This window comes from Tribolium castaneum, chromosome 11 (assembly GCF_031307605.1).
Source record: "Tribolium castaneum strain GA2 chromosome 11, icTriCast1.1, whole genome shotgun sequence".
NCBI lineage: Eukaryota > Metazoa > Arthropoda > Insecta > Coleoptera > Tenebrionidae > Tribolium > Tribolium castaneum.
The window spans coordinates 357,567-380,000 of NC_087404.1; the positions used below are offsets into that span (position 1 = coordinate 357,567).

Here is a 22,434-nt window from a genome sequence, read left to right on the forward strand (position 1 = left end):
GCTCTGGACCAATGAAAAACGAAAGCTAAGAGAATTTCGGAGTTTCTTTTTGAGGTCTAAAATTTTGAAAAAACATCTTTGACGTTGTTAGAATTTTTTGAATTTAGTGGTTTTTTAAATACGTTAAAAACTCACCCCCTAAGGGTGAAATCTAAAAAAACAACATAGAGGCCTTATCTGCACACTAAAATACACAACATATTTAAATTTGGTTAATTTTTGTTTTTTTTTATTTTTTACGTTTTTTTCCTTTACTCACCCCCTAATACACAGGGGTGGTTTTTGTTATAATATTTTTTATTAATATTTTAAGGGCTACGTATATGCAAAAAACCGTATCGATTAGGCTTTATTTGTAGATTTTGGTTTATTTTGTCAAATTTAGGGTTGTTTTTCGAATAGAAGGGGTGGTCATTCTACATTTATAAAAATTATTTTTTTAATCTTACGCGCATGTCTATCGATTAAGTTAAAAAAACTTTAAAAATTTAATCATGACTTTGTGACTTTTATCCAGCTCAAAGTCCGCATTAGTGGTCCGGGTGGTGGGGGAAGTGACTTTTAGATCTAATTGAGATAAAAATCTGTTTTTTTTTTCATATGTCGGGGGAGCATGACCTAAGCACTTTAGAAGTTGTTTGATGATTGTACGCCCTTTAGTTACCGTGATCTATGGACGTTTGGTGGGGAAAATGTACAGGTCAGACGCGCATGCGCATGCGCTCTGGACCAATAAAAAACGAAAGCTAAGAAAATTTCGGAGTTTCTTTTTGAGGTGTAAAATTTTGAAAATTTTTTTTAACGTTATGAGACGATTTTGAATTTAGTGGTTGTTAAAATTTGTTGTATTTTGCTATTTTTAAGGGGGTTGTAGGGGGTGTAGAAGGTTTTGGTGTTGATTTTTAAATTTTTCAGGTCAAAATCTATAAAGTACATGCGCTCAAGGTCTCTGTTAGCGGGTATAATAAAAATTCGCGCCCTGAAAGTACCGCCGCCAATTTTTGTCGAATTTCTGGTTGTATAGTTTTCAAAACCAAACTGATCTTTTGGACCTAACGTAATAGAATTTGAGCTAAATTGATTATTTCAGGCTTAACACGGTGTAAGTTGTTATGTATGATATGGATTATATTAAAAACACTTGTCACAATTAAAAACATAACATTTATTAAATTGTTTTAACATATGTTTTTCAATTTAGTAAAAATAAAAGGTTTTATAAAGAATCTTCGTCATCGTCACTTGAGATTTGTAAGTGTGTTGTCGTTTGTTTAATATTAAGTCCAGACGTACCAGGCTTCTCCATGGTGGATACTTGCCGCCTTAATTATGAATCGGTATAGAACGGTTGAATACTTCTTATTATTGGAAGAGGATTGCCGAGAAATTTGTCTTCAAATTCTGGAAGTGTATTCCAGTCGAAATCATCATTCCATTCGTCGTAGATTTGTAGAATAATAGGTTGCAGTGGTTCATCTGCGTTATGTTGCATAGTGTGTGGCCGTGTATTATTTGCTACAACATTCCGAAATACGACATTTCTGGTAAACGTCCTTCCATTGCGATAGTTATATTTTCTTTGTTAAGGTCCGTTTATTATATATATTTTTAAATTTTCTCCTAACCCCACTCGACTCATAGCTACATACAATTGGCCATGCACAAAACATGGCCCATCCAGGTATATGCCTACTTTGTCAAACGTTTGTCCTTGTGATTTATTTATAGTTATGGCGAATGCAAGTTATACAGGAAACTGTTTTCTAATCATAGGCCGAGGTAAGCCAGTTCCTTCGCTGTTTAAATTATCTTTATTTCTATTTCAAAGGGTACTTGCACGCTACAACCTATATTAATCTGACTGTATTTGTTTTTTTTTGTCAATTTTAGGGGTGGCTTTTTTAAGTAAGTGGTGTTTGTTTTTTATAATTATTATAATATATTTTTTTATTGTAAACCGCTTGTCAATCGATTCGAAGACACTTATGGAAATGTAAAAACCTTTTTTTATAAAAGTTAAATAGTCACCCCCAAAGAGTGAAATCCAAAAAAGTAATATAGGGGCTTTTTGTACGCATTGATATACACAATATACCTAAATGTGATAAATTTTTGTTTATTTATATCCAAATGTGATAAATTTTGGTTTATTTTTATTTTTTACATTTTTACCCTTAACTCACCTCTTAATTCAAAGGGGTGGATTTTATTTAAATAAGTTTTATTTTTATTTTAGTGGGTACTTGCACGCAAAAACCCATATCGATCTGACTGTATGTGTATTTTTTTTTGTACACTTTAGGGGTGTTTTTGATAAGGAAAAAGTATTTAGTTCTTAGTTCTTTATGGTAATATATTTTTTTATTGTAAACCACATGACTGTAGATTTAATGGTAATTATAGGAATCCAGTAACATTTTTTTACAAACGCTAAAAACTCACCCTCTAAGGGTAAAATTAAAAAAAAAGAAATATATGGTCCTTATGTACGCATTGAAATACATACAATATTTGTAGTAAATGTGATAAATTTTCAATTATTTAAATTAGGTTAATTTTTGTTTATTTTTATTTTTTACGTTTTTACCCTTAATTCACCCCCAAATACAAAGGGGTGTTTTTTGCTAAAATATTTTTTATTAATATTTTAGGGGCTACCTATATGCAAAAACCGTATCGATTAGTTTTATTTGTAGATTTTTGTTTAATAAATTACCCCCAAAGGGTAAAATCTAAAAAACGAATTTAAGAGCTTTATCTACGCACTAAAATACACAACATATTCAAATTTGATTAATTTTGTTTTTTTTTTAATTTTTACATTTTTACCCCTTTACTCACCCCCAAATATAAAGGAGTAGTTTTTGCTAAAACATTTTTTATTAATATTTTAGGGGCTACCTATATGCCAAAAACCGTATCGATTAGGCTTTATTTGTAGTATTTTGTTTAATAACTCACCCCCAAAAGGTGAAATCTAAAAAACTAATATAAGAGCCTTATCTACGCACTAAAATACACAACATATTTAAATTTGGTTATTTTTTTTTAATTTTTACATTTTTACCCTTAACTCACCCCCAAATACAAAGGGGTGGTTTTTGCTAAAATATTTTTTATTAATATATTATGGGCTACCTATATGCAAAAAACCGTATCGATTAGGCTTTATTTGTAGACTTTTGTTTAATAACTCACCCCCAAAAGGTGAAATCTAAAAAAATTATATAAGAGCCTTATCTACGCTCTAAAATACACAACATATTTAAATTTGGTTAATTTTGTTTTTTTTTAATTTTTACATTTTTACCCTTAAGTCACCCCCAAATACAAAGGGGTGGTTGTTACTAAAATATTTTTTATTAATATTTTAGAGGCTACCTATATGCAAGAAACCGTATCGATTAGGCTTTATTTGTAGCTTTTTGTTTAATAACTCACCCCCAAAGGGTGAAATCTAAAAACATTATATAAGAGCCTTATCTACGCACTAAAATGCACAACATATTTAAATTTGGTTAATTTTGTTTTTTTTTTAATTTTTACATTTTTACCCTTAACTCACCCCCAAACACAAAGGGGTGGTTTTTGCTAAAATATTTTTATTAATATTTTAGGGGCTACCTGTATGCAAAAAACCGTATCGATTAGGCTTTATTTGTAGATTTTTGTTTAATAACCCACCCCCAAAGGGTGAAATGTAAAAAACTAATGCAAGAGCCTTATCTACGCACTAAAATACACAACATATTTAAATTTGGTAATTTTTTTATTTAATTTTTACATTTTTACCTTTAAGTCACCCCCAAATACAAAGGGGTGGTTTTTACTAAAATATTTTTTATTAATATTTTAGAGGCTACCTATATGCAAGAAACGGTATCGATTAGGCTTTATTTGTAGCTTTTTGTTTAATAACTCACCCCCAAAGGGTGAAATCTAAAAAACTAATGCAAGAGCCTTATCTACGCACTAAAATACACAACATATTTAAATTTGGTTATTTTTTTTTAATATTTACATATTTACCCTTAACTCACCCCCAAATACAAAGGGGTGGTTTTTGCTAAAATATTTTTTATTAATATTTTAGGGGCTACCTATATGCAAAAAACCGTATCGATTAGGCTTTATTTGTAGATTTTTGTTTATAAACTTACCCCCAAAGGGTGTAATCTAAAAAACGAATATAAGAGCCTTATCTACGCACTAAAATACACAACATATTTAAATTTGATTAATTTGTTTTTTTTGTTAATTTTTTCATTTTTACCCTTAACTCACCCCCAAATACAAAGGGGTGGTTTTTGCTAAAATATTTTTTATTAATATATTATGGGCTACCTATATGCAAAAAACCGTATCGATTAGGCTTTATTTGTAGATTTTTGTATAATAACTCACCCCCAAAGGGTGAGATTTAAAAACATAATATAAAAGCCTTATCTACGCACTAAAATACACAACATATTTAAATTTGGTTAATTTTGTTTTTTTTTAATTGTTACATTTTTACCCTTAACTCACCCCCAAATACAAAGGGGTGGTTTTTGCTAAAATATTTTTTATGAATATTTTAGGGGCTACCTATATGCAAAAAACCGTATCGATTAGGCTTTATTTGTAGCTTTTTGTTTAATAACTCACCCCCAAAGGGTGAAATCTAAAAACATTATATAAGAGCCTTATCTACGCACTAAAATACACAACATATTTAAATTTGGTTAATTTTGTTTTTTTTTTAAATTTTTACATTTTTACCCTTAACTCACCCCCAAACACAAAGGGGTGGTTTTTGCTAAAATGTTTTTCTTAATATTTTAGGGGCTACCTGTATGCAAAAAACCGTATCGATTAGGCTTTATTTGTAGATTTTTGTTTAATAACCCACCCCCAAAGGGTGAAATGTAAAAAACTAATGCAAGAGCCTTATCTACGCACTAAAATACACATCATATTTAAATTTGGTAATTTTTTTTTTAATTTTTACATTTTTACCCTTAAGTCACCCCCAAATACAAAGGGGTGGTTTTTACTAAAATATTTTTTATTAATATTTTAGAGGCTACCTATATGCAAGAAACGGTATCGATTAGGCTTTATTTGTAGCTTTTTGTTTAATAACTCACCCCCAAAGGGTGAAATCTAAATAACTAATGCAAGAGCCTTATCTACGCACTAAAATACACAACATATTTAAATTTGGTTATTTTTTTTTAATGTTTACATTTTTACCCTTAACTCACCCCCAAATACAAAGGGGTGGTTTTTGCTAAAATATTTTTTATTAATATTTTAGGGGCTACCTATATGCAAAAAACCGTATCGATTAGGCTTTATTTGTAGATTTTTGTTTAAAAACTTACCCCCAAAGGGTGTAATCTAAAAAACGAATATAAGAGCCTTATCTACGCACTAAAATACACAACATATTTAAATTTGATTAATTTGGTTTTTTTGTTAATTTTTTCATTTTTACCCTTAACTCACCCCCAAATACAAAGGGGTGGTTTTTGCTAAAATATTTTTTATGAATATTTTAGGGACTACCTATATGCAAAAAACTGTATCGATTAGGCTTTATTTGTAGATTTTTGTTTAACAACTCACCCCCAAAGGGTGAAATTTAAAAACATAATATAAAAGCCTTATCTACGCACTAAAATACACAACATATTTAAATTTGGTTAATTTTGTTTTTTTTTAATTTTCACATTTTTACCCTTAACTCACCCCCAAATACAAAGGGGTGGTTTTTGCTAAACTTTTTTTTATTAATATTTTAGGGGCTACGTATATGCAAAAAACCGTATCGATTAGGCTTTATTTGTAGATTTTGGTTTTTTTTGTCAAATTTAGGGTTGTTTTTCGAACAGAAGGGGTGGTCATTCCACAATTATCAAAATAATTTTTTTAATCTTACGCGCATGTCTATCGATTAAGTTAAAAAAACTTTAAAAATTTAATCATGATTTTGTGACTTTTATCCAGCTCAAAGTCCGCATTAGTGGTACGGGTGGTGGGGGAAGTGACTTTTAGATCTAATTGAGATAAAAATCTGTTTTTTTTTCATATGTCGGGGGAGCATGACCAAAGCATTTTAGAAGTTGTTTGATGATTGTACGCCCTTTAGTTACCGTGATCTATGGACGTTTGGTGGGGAAAATGTACAGGTCAGACGCAACTGCGCATGCGCACCAGACCAATGAAAAACGAAAGCTAAGAGAATTTCGGAGTTTCTTTTTGAGGTCTAAAATTTTTAAAAAACATCTTTGACATTGTTTGAATTTTTTGAATTTAGTGGTTCTTTAAATACGTTAAAAACTCACCCCCTAAGGGTGAAATCTAAAAAAACAACATAGAGGCCTTATCTGCACACTAAAATACACAACATATTTAAATTTGGTTAATTTTTATTTTTTTTGTATTTTTTACGTTTTTACCCTTTACTCACCCCCTAATACACGGGGGTGGTTTTTGTTATAATTTTTTTTATTAATATTTTAGGGGCTACGTATATGCAAAAAACCGTGTCGATTAGGCTTTATTTGTAGATTTTGTTTTTTTTTGTCAATTTTAGGGTTGTTTTTCGATTAGAAGGGGTGGTCATTCCACATTTTTAAAAAAATTTTTTTAATCTGACGCGCATGTCTATCGATTAAGTTAAAAAAACTTTAATCATGACTTTGTGACTTTTATCCAGCTCAAAGTCCGCATTAGTGGTCCGGGTGGTGGGGGAAGTGACTTTTAGATATAATTGAGATAAAAATCTGTTTTTTTTTTCATATGTCGGGGGAGCATGACCAAAGCACTTTAGAAGTTGTTTGATGATTGTACGCCCTTTAGTTACCGTGATCTATGGACGTTTGGTGGGGAAAATGTACAGGTCAGACGCAACTGCGCATGCGCACCAGACCAATGAAAAACGAAAGCTAAGAGAATTTCGGAGTTTCTTTTTGAGGTCTAAAATTTTTAAAAAACATCTTTGACATTGTTTGAATTTTTTGAATTTAGTGGTTCTTTAAATACGTTAAAAACTCACCCCCTAAGGGTGAAATCTAAAAAAACAACATAGAGGCCTTATCTGCACACTAAAATACACAACATATTTAAATTTGGTTAATTTTTATTTTTTTTGTATTTTTTACGTTTTTACCCTTTACTCACCCCCTAATACACGGGGGTGGTTTTTGTTATAATTTTTTTTATTAATATTTTAGGGGCTACGTATATGCAAAAAACCGTATCGATTAGGCTTTATTTGTAGATTTTGTTTTTTTTTGTCAATTTTAGGGTTGTTTTTCGAATAGAAGGGGTAATCATTCCACATTTATAAAAAATTTTTTTTAATCTGACGCGCATGTCTATCGATTAAGTTAAAAAAACTTTAATCATGACTTTGTGACTTTTATCCAGCTCAAAGTCCGCATTAGTGGTCCGGGTGGTGGGGGAAGTGACTTTTAGATATAATTGAGATAAAAATCTGTTTTTTTTTCATATGTCGGGGGTGCATGACCTAAGCGCTTTAGAAGTTGTTTGATGATTGTACGCCCTTTAGTTACCGTGATCTGTGGACGTTTGGTGGGGAAAATGTACAGGTCAGACGCGCATGCGCATGCGCTCTGGACCAATGAAAAACGAAAGCTATGAGAATTTCGGAGTTTCTTTTTGAGGTGTAAAATTTTGAAAAAAATTTTGACCGTTGTGAGACGATTTTGAATTTAGTGTTTGTTAAAATTTGTTGTATTTTGCTATTTTTAAGGGGGTTGTAGGGGGTGTAGAAGGTTTTGGTGTTGATTTTTAAATTTTTCAGGTCAAAATCTATAAAGTACATGCGCTCAAGGTCTCTGTTAGCGGGTATAATAAAAATACGCGCCCTGAAAGTACCGCCGCCAATTTTTGTCGAATTTCTGGTTGTATAGTTTTTAAAACCAAACTGATCTTTTGGACCTAACGTAATAGAATTTGAGCTAAATTGATTATTTCAGGCTTAACACGGTGTAAGTTGTTATGTATGATATGGATTATATTAAAAACACTTGTCACAATTAAAAACATAACATTTATTAAATTGTTTTAACATATGTTTTTCAATTTAGTAAATATAAAAGGTTTTATAAAGAATCTTCGTCATCGTCACTTGAGATTTGTAAGTGTGTTGTCGTTTGTTTAATATTAAGTCCAGACGTATCAGGCTTCTCCATGGTGGATACTTGCCGCCTTAATTGTGAATCGGTATAGAACGGTTGAATACTTCTTATTATTGGAAGAGGATTGCCGAGAAATTTGTCTTCAAATTCTGGAAGTGTATTCCAGTCGAAATCATCATTCCATTCGTCGTAGATTTGTAGAATAATAGGTTGCAGTGGTTCATCTGCGTTATGTTGCATAGTGTGTGGCCGTGTATTATTTGCTACAACATTCCGAAATACGACATTTCTGGTAAACGTCCTTCCATTGCGATAGTTATATTTCCCTTGTTGAGGTCCGTTTGTTATATATATTTTTAAATTTTCTCCTAACCCCACTTGACTCATAGCTACATACAATTGGCCATGCACAAAACATGGCCCATCCAGGTATATGCCTACTTTGTCAAACGTTTGTCCTTGTGATTTATTTATAGTTATGGCGAATGCAAGTTATACAGGAAACTGTTTTCTAATCATAGGCCGAGGTAAGCCAGTTCCTTCGCTGTTTAAATTATCTTTATTTCTATTTCAAAGGGTACTTGCACGCTACAACCTATATTAATCTGACTGTATTTGTTTTTTTTTTGTCAATTTTAGGGGTGGCTTTTTTAAATAAGTGGTGTCTGTTTTTTATAATTATTATAATATATTTTTTTATTGTAAACCGCTTGTCAATCGATTCGAAGACACTTATGGAAATGTAAAAACCTTTTTTTATAAAAGTTAAATAGTCACCCCCAAAGAGTGAAATCCAAAAAAGTAATATAGGGGCCTTTTGTACGCATTGATATACACAATATACCTAAATGTGATAAATTTTTGTTTATTTATATCCAAATGTGATAAATTTTTCTTTATTTTTATTTTTTACATTTTTACCCTTAACTCACCTCTTAATTCAAAGGGGTGGATTTTATTTAAATAAGCTTTATTTTTATTTTAGTGGGTATTTGCACGCAAAAACCCATATCGATCTGACTGTATGTGTATTATTTTTTTGTACACTTTAGGGGTGTTTTTGATAAGGAAAAAGTATTTAGTTCTTAGTTCTTTATGGTAATATATTTTTTTTATTGTAAACCACATGACTGTAGATTTAATGGTAATTATAGGAATCCAGTAACATTTTTTTACAAACGCTAAAAACTCACCCTCTAAGGGTAAAATTAAAAAAAAAAGAAATATATGGTCCTTATGTACGCATTGAAATACATACAATATTTGTAGTAAATGTGATAAATTTTCAATTATTTAAATTAGGTTAATTTTTGTTTATTTTTATTTTTTACGTTTTTACCCTTAATTAACCCCCAAATACAAAGGGGTGTTTTTTGCTAAAATATTTTTTATTAATATTTTAGGGGCTACCTATATGCAAAAAACCGTATCGATTAGGCTTTATTTGTAGATTTTTGTTTAAAAACTTACCCCCAAAGGGTGAAATCTAAAAAACGAATATAAGAGCCTTATCTACGCACTAAAATACACAACATATTTAAATTTGGTTAATTTTGTTTTTTTTTAATTTTTACATTTTTACCCTTAAGTCACCCCCAAATACAAAGGGGTGGTTTTTACTAAAATATTTTTTATTAATATTTTAGAGGCTACCTATATGCAAGAAACGGTATCGATTAGGCTTTATTTGTAGCTTTTTGTTTAATAACTCACCCCCAAAGGGTGAAATCTAAAAACATTATATAAGAGCCTTATCTACGCACTAAAATACACAACATATTTAAATTTGGTTAATTTTGTTTTTTTTTTAATTTTTACATTTTTACCCTTAAGTCACCCCCAAATACAAAGGGGTGGTTTTTACTAAAATATTTTTTATTAATATTTTAGAGGCTACCTATATGCAAAAAACCGTATCGATTAGGCTTTATTTGTAGCTTTTTGTTTAATAACTCACCCCCAAAGGGTGAAATGTAAAAACATTATATAAGAGCCTTATCTACGCACTAAAATACACAACATATTTAAATTTGGTTAATTTTGTTTTTTTTTTAATTTTTACATTTTTACCCTTAAGTCACCCCCAAATACAAAGGGGTGGTTTATACTAAAATATTTTTTATTAATATTTTAGAGGCTACCTATATGCAAGAAACGGTATCGATTAGGCTTTATTTGTAGCTTTTTGTTTAATTACTCACCCTCAAAGGGTGAAATCTAAAAAACTAATGCAAGAGCCTTATCTACGCACTAAAATACACAACATATTTAAATTTGGTTATTTTTTTTTAATTTTTACATTTTTACCCTTAACTCACCCCCAAATACAAAGGGGTGGTTTATACTAAAATATTTTTTATTAATATTTTAGGGGCTACGTATATGCAAAAAACCGTATCGATTAGGCTTTATTTGTAGATTTTGTTTTTTTTTGTCAATTTTAGGGTTGTTTTTCGAATAGAAGGGGTGGTCATTCCACAATTATCAAAATTATTTTTTTAATCTTACGCGCATGTCTATCGATTAAGTTAAAAAAACTTTAAAATTTTAATCATGACTTTGTGACTTTTATCCAGCTCAAAGTCCGCATTAGTGGTCCGGGTGGTGGGGGAAGTGACTTTTAGATCTAATTGAGATAAAAATCTGTTTTTTTTTTCATATGTCGGGGGAGCATGACCTAAGCACTTTAGAAGTTGTTTGATGTTTGTACGCCCTTTAGTTACCGTGATCTATGGACGTTTGGTGGGGAAAATGTACAGGTCAGACGCGCATGCGCATGCGCTCTGGACCAATGAAAAACGAAAGCTAAGAGAATTTCGGAGTTTCTTTTTGAGGTCTAAAATTTTTAAAAAACATCTTTGACATGGTTTGAATTTTTTGAATTTAGTGGTTTTTTAAATACGTTAAAAACTCACCCCCTAAGGGTGAAATCTAAAAAAACAACATAGAGGCCTTATCTGCACACTAAAATACACAACATATTTAAATTTGGTTAATTTTTATTTTTTTTTATTTTTTACGTTTTTACCCTTTACTCACCCCCTAATACACAGGGGTGGTTTTTGTTATAATATTTTTTATTAATATTTTAGGGGCTACGTATATGCAAAAAACCGTATCGATTAGGCTTTATTTGTAGATTTTGGTTTTTTTTGTCAATTTTAGAGCACTGGGCAGAAATCACATTGCGTCAACACCCGCAGGGGCCATCGCAATGCTTTGTTTTAATTAGACAGTCGGATTCCCCCGGTCCGTGCCAGTTCTGAGCTGACCGTTGAATGGCGGCCGAAGAGTACTTCCGGACGCCCTGACGGGCGCACCCGGAGCCTCGCAGCAAGACGGTTCCGCGGGAGGCCAAAAGGCACGGGACCGAACTCGGATTCGACATTGACCGCCGAAACGGAACAACGCTTCACCTCGCACAGGCCCGGCACGTCAGCCGCGACCCGCTTCCTCGCCAAGCCCGACACGCCCCGATCCTCAGAGCCAATCCTTATCCCGAAGTTACGGATCCAATTTGCCGACTTCCCTTACCTACATTATTCTATCGACTAGAGGCTCTTCACCTTGGAGACCTGCTGCGGATATGGGTACGAACCGGCGCGACGCCTCGACGTGGCCCTCTCCCGGATTTTCAAGGTCCGAGGGGAAGATCCGGACACCGCCGCAACTGCGGTGCTCTTCGCGTTCCAAACCATATCTCCCTGCTAGAGGATTCCATGGAACTCGAACGCTCATGCAGAAAAGAAAACTCTTCCCGGATCTCCCGACGGCGTCTCCGGGTCCTTTTGGGTTGCCCCGACGAACTCTCTTGCGAGGGCCCGAATTATTAACGGTTCCGCTGCCGGGTTCCGGAATAGGAACCGGATTCCCTTTCGCCCAATGGGTGTGTGCTCGCTTCGTACGTTTACGTTCGAATTAAAAACGAACCAACGACATATCTACACCACATCAACATCGGCTTTCGCCTAGGGCTTAGGATCGACTGACTCGTGTGCAACGGCTGTTCACACGAAACCCTTCTCCACGTCAGTCCTCCAGGGCCTCGCTGGAGTATTTGCTACTACCACCAAGATCTGCACCGACGGCGGCTCCAGACGGCCTCACGGCCAGTCCTTCTGCGCTCACCGCCGCGACCCTCCTACTCGTCAGGGCTTCATGGCCGGTTAATTAAATAACCGACCGCACATGCCGCTGACGGCCGAGTATAAGCACGACGCTTCAGCGCCATCCATTTTCAGGGCTAGTAACTTCGGCAGGTGAGTTGTTACACACTCCTTGGCGGATTCCGACTTCCATGGCCACCGTCCTGATGTCTTAAGTTACCAACGCCTTTCATGGTATCCCATAAGCGTCGATTTAGGCGCTTTAACTCGGCGTTTGGTTCATCCCACAGCGCCAGTTCTGCTTACCAAAAATGGCCCACTTGGCACTCTGATTCGAGTCTCGCGGCTTCATATAAAGTTCGAGCAAGCCGGAGATCTCACCCATTTAAAGTTTGAGAATAGGTTGAGGCCGTTTCGACCCCAATGCCTCTAATCATTCGCTTTACCGGATGAAACTCGTAAGCGACGAGCGCCAGCTATCCTGAGGGAAACTTCGGAGGGAACCAGCTACTAGATGGTTCGATTAGTCTTTCGCCCCTATACCCAGTTCCGACGATCGATTTGCACGTCAGAATCGCTACGGACCTCCATCAGGGTTTCCCCTGACTTCGTCCTGACCAGGCATAGTTCACCATCTTTCGGGTCCCAGCGTGTACGCTCTTGGTGCGCCTCTTCTCGCAATGAGAATGAGACGCCCCGGGAGTGCGGGGCGACAGCCGTAACGGCCGCCCATCTTCCCTTAGTCCGTGCAAGACGAACTTTCACTTTCATTGCGCCTTTAGGTTTAGTCATGTCCGAATGACTCGCGCACATGCTAGACTCCTTGGTCCGTGTTTCAAGACGGGTCCTGAAAGTACCCAAAGCTATAGCGTCGCAGATCGGCGTTTCAACCGAGTCTGTCCGAGAACTCATTGGCGAACAGCCATTCGTAGACAGAACCGACACCAGGTGCGATTACCGTCATAAACGAACGCGCTTGCCAATGGTCGGACGCTAACTGTGTAGCGGCCCGGCGCCATATGCATACCTTCGAGCGAGTCGACCGGGAAACACCGCGGGTTCGTCCGAAACGGCGAACCGTTCGAACGGGCTCCACCGCGGGCCTTAGATCGACACCCAAAGGATCGCGACGTCCTACTGGGGGAGAAGTGCACGCGTTCGACTTCGGTTCGCATAAACAAAAGGCGCGAACGACGCGTACGCCGTTCGTCGCACGATCATTTAGCGCCGCTATCGAGTCACGCTGAATCTCCCCTTTCGACCTTTCGGGTTTCTCAGGTTTACCCCTGAACGGTTTCACGTACTATTGAACTCTCTCTTCAAAGTTCTTTTCAACTTTCCCTCACGGTACTTGTTCGCTATCGGTCTCGTGGTCATATTTAGCCTTAGATGGAGTTTACCACCCACTTAGGGCTGCACTCTCAAGCAACCCGACTCTGAGGAGAGATCCTCCCGTTATCGGCAACGGTCACTACGGGCCTGGCACCCTCTATGGGCTGTGGCCCCGTTCAAGATGGACTTGGACGCGTCGCACAATCTCGGGATGACGGATCCTCCCTAACACCACATTTCCCGGCGTCCGGTTTCGGCCGCGGGATTCAGTGCTGGGCTTTTTCCTGTTCGCTCGCCGCTACTAAGGAAATCCTAGTTAGTTTCTTTTCCTCCGCTTAATAATATGCTTAAATTCAGCGGGTAGTCTCACCTGCTCTGAGGTCGCAAATATAAATTTGCCTTTATTTTGTCAGACGATAATTACACGTATTCCGTTTATATGGCTGCCTCCAAACAATTTCAAACATCGATCTGACGTCGTTGCGAGAATGTTGTTGTTGTTAATTATAGTGCATAAAATATGCATATAAACAACTTTAACGTCTCGGACACGACGATCGCTTCGTTCGAAATTTAAGCGTTGTGGCTGCTTTTTAATATCGGACGTGCTACGTCTAAACCAACTTGTACCAACAAACTAATAAGAATGTCAGCCGCTATTGCGTTTTAGGATGCCGCGTTATTTTTTATATTGTTTTTATTGTTGTCTACGTTGCATAATATTTTATTATGACAACCGACAATCAATTAACAATTATAGTAACGCGTCATATTTGCACCCAACACGCTCCGACGTAATTGTCTACACAACATTGTGCGCTGTGTTTAAGACAAAAACCGAGCAGTCTTTGAAATTGACACGACCCTCAGCCAGGAGTGGTCCGGGAACAGTATATCCGAGGATCGCAATGTGCGTTCGAAATGTCGATGTTCATGTGTCCTGCAGTTCACAAGTTGACGCGCAATTAGCTGCGTTCTTCATCGACCCACGAGCCAAGTGATCCACCGTTCAGGGTAATCTTTTCAAACAAATTTAAAATATTATTACATAACGCACCGTTCCACATCGAAATCGTTTCATCATCACACAACAACAAAAATAACTACTTAAGGTTATTACAATTGTGATGTATATGTGAGAAACGGACCAATCGAAAGAAACGTTCGGCGTTATATTTTATAATATTTTATTTAATTAAAGTGGCATTTGTTTCTACTTATCGAAAAGAGTATGCAGTTATAGTTTAAGTTTACACTCACTATCGATAAAGTAAATTGATTTTATGTATTTATAAATGTGCGTTTGTATGTATAGTAGTATAGTAGTAGTATATTTTGTTATTGGTTGTTTCGAGCTTTTTATTGTTATAAAACGTTTTTGTAGTCTTGTACATAAAGTACAGACGAATAGACAGCCCCTTTTATTTATTAATAAACTCCAACCATTTACAAATTAAATTACAACTACAACATCTCTTTTACACATTAATTATACACCATCTTTATTTTCTTTTTTCCGAAGCGAATACGATGAAGAAAATACGCAAAGACTGGCTTACAAAACCGTAAGCCTAAGCGTTTATTTTTCAAACATCACTCACCATCGGTTAAGTAAAATGATGGTATGTATAAATGTGTATTTGTATGTACAGTAGCGTATTAATTTTGTTGTTGGTTGTTTCGAGTTTATTTATTATTATGGTTTGTATGTATAAAGTTTTAGTCGTGTACATAAAGTACGATCGTATTGGCAGACACCATTATTATTCATTCATTCATTCTTGTTTGTTATTATAAATAACTCCAACCATATACAAATACTACAACAACAACAACAACATCTCTTGCACATTAATTATACACCACCACTGTGTATTAGTACTTTTTTTCGAAGCGAATACGATGATGGAAATACGCTAAGACCGGCACTGCGAAAGCAATAATAAAACGTTAGCACATAACCATCTTTCGACAATATTGATTCGTGTTAATGTTCGAAAAAATTCTTTGAAAACGTCGTTTACGGCACGTTTACAATCGATTTATAAAATAAATCGAAAAACGTAACAACAGATCCGCTTAATGCAAGACGACCCGTTGTTGCTTTTCCGTTCGACGCATAATAAAGAATTTTGTATGAGAATTGATCATCATACGAATAGTGTATGTATGTGTGTTTTTTGTTGATCAGCACAGACAAAATGTGTGTGTATGTGTGACAACTAAACAACAACATTTACACGTTAATGATCCTTCCGCAGGTTCACCTACGGAAACCTTGTTACGACTTTTACTTCCTCTAAATGATCAAGTTTGGTCATCTTCCCAGCAACATCGGCAACGTCGAAACGCCACCGCGCACCGGTCCGAAGACCTCACTAAATCATTCAATCGGTAGTAGCGACGGGCGGTGTGTACAAAGGGCAGGGACGTAATCAACGCGAGCTTATGACTCGCGCTTACTGGGAATTCCTCGTTCATGGGGAACAATTGCAAGCCCCAATCCCTAGCACGAAGGAGGTTCAGCGGGTTACCCGGACCGCTCGGTCAGGGAGGACACGCTGATTCCTTCAGTGTAGCGCGCGTGCGGCCCAGAACATCTAAGGGCATCACAGACCTGTTATTGCTCAATCTCGTGCGGCTAGAAGCCGCCTGTCCCTCTAAGAAGAATTGTTTGTACGCCGACAGTAAAAACCGCACATAGAGACCGGGCGAACCCGGCTCCAGCCGGCATTTGGGATGTCGAAATACGCCTATTTAGCAGGCTAGAGTCTCGTTCGTTATCGGAATTAACCAGACAAATCGCTCCACCAACTAAGAACGGCCATGCACCACCACCCACCGAATCAAGAAAGAGCTCTCAATCTGTCAATCCTTCCGGTGTCCGGGCCTGGTGAGGTTTCCCGTGTTGAGTCAAATTAAGCCGCAGGCTCCACTCCTGGTGGTGCCCTTCCGTCAATTCCTTTAAGTTTCAGCTTTGCAACCATACTTCCCCCGGAACCCAAAAGCTTTGGTTTCCCGGAAGCTGCCCGCCGAGTCATCGGAGGAACGTCGGCGGATCGCTAGCTGGCATCGTTTATGGTTAGAACTAGGGCGGTATCTGATCGCCTTCGAACCTCTAACTTTCGTTCTTGATCAATGAAAGCGTTTTTGGCAAATGCTTTCGCTTCTGTCCGTCTTGCGACGATCCAAGAATTTCACCTCTAACGTCGCAATACGAATGCCCCCATCCGTTCCTATTAATCATTACCTCGGGGTTCCGAAAACCAACAAAATAGAACCGAGGTCCTATTCCATTATTCCATGCACACAGTATTCAGGCGAAGTTTTAGCCTGCTTTAAGCACTCTAATTTGTTCAAAGTAAACGTGCCGGCCCACCTCGACACTCAATGAAGAGCACCGCGGCGGGATTGAGTTGGGCCGCCCTCTCGAGCTAAGCCCACCGGCAGGACGTCCCGCGAAACGCCAGTTAACACCGCGAACGATGAACCAGCGGCGCGGGACACAAATTCGACTACGAGCTTTTTAACCGCAACAACTTTAATATACGCTATTGGAGCTGGAATTACCGCGGCTGCTGGCACCAGACTTGCCCTCCAATTGATCCTCGTTAAAGGGTTTAGAGTGTACTCATTCCGATTACGGGGCCTCGGATGAGTCCCGTATCGTTATTTTTCGTCACTACCTCCCCGTGCCGGGAGTGGGTAATTTGCGCGCCTGCTGCCTTCCTTGGATGTGGTAGCCGTTTCTCAGGCTCCCTCTCCGGAATCGAACCCTGATTCCCCGTTACCCGTTACAACCATGGTAGGCGCAGAACCTACCATCGACAGTTGATAAGGCAGACATTTGAAAGATGCGTCGCCGGTGCGAGACCGTGCGATCAGCGTAAAGTTATTCAGATTCACCAAGTTGTACGATGACGGCGAAACCGCCACCGATTGGTTTTGATCTAATAAAAGCGCTCCTTCCGTCTCCGGTCGGAGCTCTGTTTGCATGTATTAGCTCTAGAATTACCACAGTTATCCAAGTAAATGTGGGTACGATCTAAGGAACCATAACTGATTTAATGAGCCTTTCGCGGTTTCACCTTAATTTGGCTTGTACTGAGACATGCATGGCTTAATCTTTGAGACAAGCATATGACTACTGGCAGGATCAACCAGGGAACTGTGTTTTTGTGTTTTTTGAGACAGACGAGAGAATAAAATACTCATCATCATCGTTTATAAAGATGAAGAATATGCGCGTTTGTGCGAAACAATCTAACATATAAGAAAGTAACGCCACGCTGTTTCTTCTTTTCTTCGTACGATATAGAGATAAATGTATCGTCATCATCGTCGTCGTAGTCGTTAAACACCACAACACATATATCGGTCAATAAAGGCATAATAATAATATTTATAATATTATTTTTTACCTTTGCCGATTTAAAAGTTCAAACATTCTCTTCACTCTTCGCAAGATTGAATGCGACGTGAATTTATGAAATTCTTTCGAATCCACAAACGTTACGAATATTATATAAATATTCTCGCTCGGATATTAGAGAGTTGACGCATTTATTATTTTTGTTTGTTTAAATCACAAACATTTGTTAGTTCAACAAAGTTTGATTGCATAAGGACCGCCAACGTAAGAGAATACGTTTTGCCGCATCCGCAATCTCGCTGTGGGGAACTGGGCGAGCCACAAAATCACAAAATAAAGCAATCTCGCAAGCAAAGCCCTATTCGAATTCGATAGCGGAAATGTGCGATAAACGTCGATAAATTGGAAGCAAATGCAGAACGTATACATAATCGGTCGTTTTGTCGTCGTCATTTATGATAAACTTCGACTAAACCGTTACACCGTTCATATCGCCTCACTCAACGCATCGACACACACCACTACCATATGTATACCAGCGCGACACCGATCGAGGCAGCCGCTCGGTATTGGATGTGCGCACCGCTCCACTGACATAGCTCCACAGGCGACGTCTACCGAAGCGCACAGCTCTATAACTATAAGGCATACACACAAAAGGGAGAAAATATTTTAAATATTGATAATATTAAAAAGTCATATTTTATATTTAAACCATTATAAAATTTAATTATAAAAACGTTTGTTTTAAAAAAAAATAATTAATTAATAAAAACAAAATTATTTTAAGCGCCGTACTTCGTAAACGTCGTACTTCGTTCGTCGTATGTGCAAAGTCAAATGAATGCTGTAGTTAGTCGCAGTTGGAACGTCTGAATGTCGTACAACGTAACAATAATATAAATAAAAAAAAAATAAAACACTTTTGATTAGTTGCTGAATGTTTACATTTATTTACAGATACGTAATTTGCAAAAAAATTTGCTGTTTTTTTATTATATACAACACAAATAAAATTCTTTAGTATTCTTGAACGTCGTACTTCGTGTAGGTTATGCAATTTTAATACACAATTAGTGTATTGTGGGTTGCATTATTATTATTTATTGTTTACGTTTTACTTCATCACTTTGTGAACGTCGTACTTCGTTTGTACTATGAACGCTGCATTTCGTCGCAGTCGGCAGCACGTGCGAATAAACGTCGTACAAGAAAATCACGATTTTGAGTGCCGTACTTCGCAAACGTCGTACTTCGTCTATACTATGTACAAAGTCAAGTGAACGCTAAACCTCGTCGCAGTCGACAGCGCGTGCAAATAAACGTCGTACAAGAAAATCACGATTTTGAGTGCCGTACTTCGCTAACGTCGTACTTCGTCTGTACTATGTACAAAGTCAAATGAACGCTAAACTTCGTCGCAGTCGACAGCAAGTGCAAATAAACGTCGTACAAGAAAATCATGATTTTGAGTGCCGTACTTCGCAAACGTCGTACTTCGTTTGTACTATGTACAAAGTCAAATGAACGCTAAACTTCGTCGCAGTCGACAGCAAGTGCAAATAAACGTCGTACAAGAAAATCATGATTTTGAGTGCCGTACTTCGCAAACGTCGTACTTCGTCTGTACTATGTACAAAGTCAATTGAACGCTGTACTTCGTCGCAGTCGGAAGCAACTGCAAATAAACGTCTTACAAGAAAATCATGATTTTGAGTGCCGTACTTCGCAAACGTCGTACTTCGTCTGTACTATGTACAAAGTCAATTGAACGCTGTACTTCGTCGCAGTCGACAGCAAGTGCAAATAAACGTCTTACAAGAAAATCATGATTTTGAGTGCCGTACTTCGCAAACGTCGTACTTCGTCTGTACTATGTACAAAGTCAATTGAACGCTGTACTTCGTCGCAGTCGGAAGCAACTGCAAATAAACGTCTTACAAGAAAATCATGATTTTGAGTGCCGTACTTTGCAAACGTCGTACTTCGTCTGTACTATGCACAAAGTCAATTGAACGCTGTACTCCGTCGCAGTCGGCAGCACGTGCAAATAAACGTCGTACAAGAAAATCACGATTTTGAGTGCCGTACTTCGAAAACGTCGTACTTCGTCTGTACTATGTACAAAGTCAAATGAACGCTTAACTTCGTCGCAGTCGACAGCACGTGCAAATAAACGTCGTACAAGAAAATCACGATTTTGAGTGCCGTACTTCGCAAACGTCGTACTTCGTCTGTACTATGTACAAAGTCAATTGAACGCTGTACTCCGTCGCAGTCGGCAGGACGTGCAAATAAACGTCGTACATGAAAATCACGATTTTGAGTGCCGTACTTCGCAAACGTCGTACTTCGTCTGTACTATGTACAAAGTCAAATGAACGCTGCATTTCGTCGCAGTCAGAAACAAAGCAAACGTCGTGCAATGAAACAATAATTTTGAGTGCTGCATTTGTGAGCGCCGTACTTCGTTTGTTACTTTATGGTCACATGAACGTCGTATTTCATCACACAGAGCACCATACTTAATGCACTTAAATGAACGTTGTACTTCGTACAAGTTAGGCAATATTAATGCACATTTGGTGGTGTAATGAAGCATCCGGATTCCGGACGATTCTATGGTGACGTAGGAGTCATGCGCTCAAGTCAGTTCCACCACCACCGGCGCTCGGTTTGTTTACACCGTGTCGCCAATAAAAGGACGAAACCGAGCGTTCTCCAGCAGTTGCTCACTGTGCATCAAACCGGTGAGTAACTCTGGGGGTCGAGCCGTGCATCAAACCGGCAAAACCTTCTCCGACGAGTGGTGCTTGCTGCGCATCAAACCAGCACACCATCTCCACCGACCCGACCGACCTAGAGCTCCGACGAGTGGTGCTTGCTGCGCATCAAACCAGCACACCATCTCCACCGACCCGACCGACCTGGGGCTTGGTAGGGAAATTACGACCGAGGACAACCGTGGAAATAGTGTATATAGTTAGGGATAGTTATTATTATTACTTTTATTTATCTTGGGGATTTGTTATTTTTATTTGTACAGTTTGATAGAATAAATAATTGGTTTGAGTTAGAAACCCGTTTTCTCTCTCTCTTGAGGCTTTCCAAAAGGCCCAACCGCAACCCGATCTCCGACAAAGCCGCCCGGAAAAAGGACATTACAAATTTTGGCGCCCGAGCAGGGACTGAGAAGGGTCTGAAGGAAAAGGTAAGAGAGAGAGTACAAGATGTCTGGCACCGACGACGAATTGGATTCCGACACAGAAGCTGGAGACATAAGAGTTGGATGGATCTACCGTTTGAGGAAACAGGAACTAATCAGTGACTTGAAGAGATTTGGACTCTCCACCGAAGGTACTGTTGAGGAACTACGACGTCGTCTCCGACAGTTTGTCAAAGAGAATGCGGCCGCAGTTGGAACTTTCCTCGAGAGTACCGTGAGGGCCTTGAAGAAGAAATCTTCCGGAGGGTGCAGAGACCGCAGGAGAATGGCCGTGACTTCGTAATCCAGTTGCAAACTCTGATCCGGCGACACGGAGGATGGACAAGGGACCAAGAACTGAATTGTATATACAAACACTTGCTCCCAGAGTACCGACAATACATACGCAAAAACGACGTCCGCTCCGTAATGGAATTATTGGACCAAATCCAGGAATACGAAGGGTTGACTCAGGAAATAAGACGGTCGAAATCAGACGTGAAGAGCTGCATGAGTACCACATCAAATTGGACAAAGGCAAAACCCGGATTTTCAATGAGCACTCCGCAACAAACGTCATTACAAAGACCAAAACCGGCACCAAGACCCACATGGAGCTCGAACAGCAACAAACAGTCTGATTTAGAAAGGTTATGTTGGAGATGCGGTCAAAAGGGCCACACACGCCTACAATGCCGACAACCAGCAATACTGTTCTGCTCAAGATGTGGACGCCAAGGGGTAAAATCGATCGAGTGTCCCTGCCCCTTTAAACCGGGAAATTCAAAGGGGACTGCACCCGAAAAGGCTCCGACCAGTCCCCGGAACTAGGAGCCATTACCGGCACACCGTACCCGATTGGACAAGTTTTCCCCGATTTTGCGAATAATAGCCGAGTCTTGTGGAAAATTGTGGTAGAAAACCAAGAAATTCCGGCCCTGATTGACACCGGGTCCGTGCTCTCCTACGTCACCATAGAATCGTCCGTGACAAATTACGTGGGGCGAAATATTTTTCTAAAATTGATTCGAAGCCAAGGATACTGCCGAAAATTCCACCAGCACACCATCTCCACCGACCCGACCGACCTAGAGCTCCGACGAGTGGTGCTTGCTGCGCATCAAACCAGCACACCATCTCCACCGACCCGACCGACCTGGGGCTTGGTAGGGAAATTACGACCGAGGACAACCGTGTAAATAGTGTATATAGTTAGGGATAGTTATTATTATTACTTTTATTTATCTTGGGGATTTGTTATTTTTATTT

General features: G+C 38.1%; 1 long non-coding RNA gene and 2 other non-coding genes across 3 annotated transcripts; all 3 read right to left on the bottom strand.

The window, feature by feature from the left end:
- Nucleotides 1-14,448: 14,448 nt before the first annotated feature.
- On the bottom strand, nucleotides 14,449-14,605 carry LOC135267389 (5.8S ribosomal RNA). Its single transcript, XR_010335809.1, has one exon. It is a non-coding gene; the product is annotated as a 5.8S ribosomal RNA (ribosomal RNA).
- Nucleotides 14,606-15,832: 1,227 nt separating this feature from the next.
- Nucleotides 15,833-17,755, bottom strand: LOC135267392 (small subunit ribosomal RNA). The gene has a single exon (XR_010335812.1). It is a non-coding gene; the product is annotated as a small subunit ribosomal RNA (ribosomal RNA).
- Nucleotides 17,756-20,950: 3,195 nt separating this feature from the next.
- On the bottom strand, nucleotides 20,951-22,127 carry LOC103313360 (uncharacterized). The gene is made up of 2 exons (XR_010335767.1): nucleotides 21,572-22,127; nucleotides 20,951-21,522 (listed from the first exon to the last, which is right to left on the bottom strand). It is a non-coding gene; the product is annotated as an uncharacterized LOC103313360 (long non-coding RNA).
- Nucleotides 22,128-22,434: the final 307 nt, after the last annotated feature.